The sequence below is a fragment of the Cicer arietinum genome, chromosome 6 (genome assembly GCF_000331145.2).
Source record: "Cicer arietinum cultivar CDC Frontier isolate Library 1 chromosome 6, Cicar.CDCFrontier_v2.0, whole genome shotgun sequence".
NCBI lineage: Eukaryota > Viridiplantae > Streptophyta > Magnoliopsida > Fabales > Fabaceae > Cicer > Cicer arietinum.
The window spans coordinates 15,663,554-15,664,855 of NC_021165.2; positions in this window are offsets into that span (position 1 = coordinate 15,663,554).

A 1,302-nucleotide genomic window follows, 5' to 3' on the forward strand; every position below is an offset into this window, starting at 1 on the left:
ATGGCCTTATGGGTATCAAGTTGGCCTAATGGTCATAGTGTGAAACTGTCAAGCTTAGGAGGGATTTGTTGCATGCATGCAGGTGGCTACCATTACTGCTTTCGTATATCCATATATGTCGATCACATTTTTAGTACAAAGTCATTGTACTTGTTATTGAGTCATGTATTAATTTACCTTCCCTACTATTTGTTTTGCATGTCTTCATGAGCATGATAATCTTTTCAAAAAATAGAATAAATTTTTTTTTTATGTTGATGAAGCATGTGAATTATGATAATATATGAATCATTTTAAAATTGTCCCAATCAATTGAGACATTGTGTGCTTATTTTGATGTATTTGGAATTTGAACAGTGTTATTAAAAAAAACAATTTTTTACAAACAAACAGTACATATATAGATGGAGGTAATAAAAAAGAAGTTGATACAAAAATATATAAATGATGTTAATTTAGAGATTTTATTATTTTATGAATTTGTGAGAATACTATTTTTTTTTTTTTGGAAACACATGTGAGAATACTATTTTTTTTCTTTGCTTCAATTTGCAATTAAAAATATTTTGTATAAGATAGAACCATATCATATATAGCATATATTATATATAAATATAATTAAAGAATGAAATCAGCAATAATGAGAGGTCTTTTTTTGAAAAAAGAAATGGCATCTCGATTACTAAGATGGATTTTCAATGAAAAAGGCTCGTATATTGTATAGGTGGGAGATTTAACCAAAAAGTGTATTCATATTCACCTTTTATTATTCGTACCAAATAAGTGAGAGAATGAGTGTGTGTGGATTAATAAGAAATATAAGAAATCAGTAACATAAAAAGGGAGATTAGAAAGAAATGCTACAATATAGATCGGCCAGTGACAAACGGAAGAAAAAATTATGATGTTGTTGCAATAAACGAATCTAAACCTCTAAGCCCCACAATCTTTGAGAATATCTTTGGAGAAGCGTTTATACGCGAAACACGATTGAGATATGCAACTAGGGTGCAGGACGAAACTTGGGGATACGACGGACTGCAGAGGGATGTTGAGACGAGATATGAAGGGACGATGGAAGTAAATTTGGATCGCTGGGTTTAGAAATGAAGTGGGCATGGAGTGAGCAATTAATATGATAAAAATGAGATTTTAATCTACACGATTGGTCATTGCATTCACTACAAGAAAAACAATTACTTGTAGAAAGAAATAAAAGAGAAACAATTAAGCTAGGGATAAAATGACTTGTAGAAAAACAATGACTTGTGTTCATGATATATATATATATATATATATATA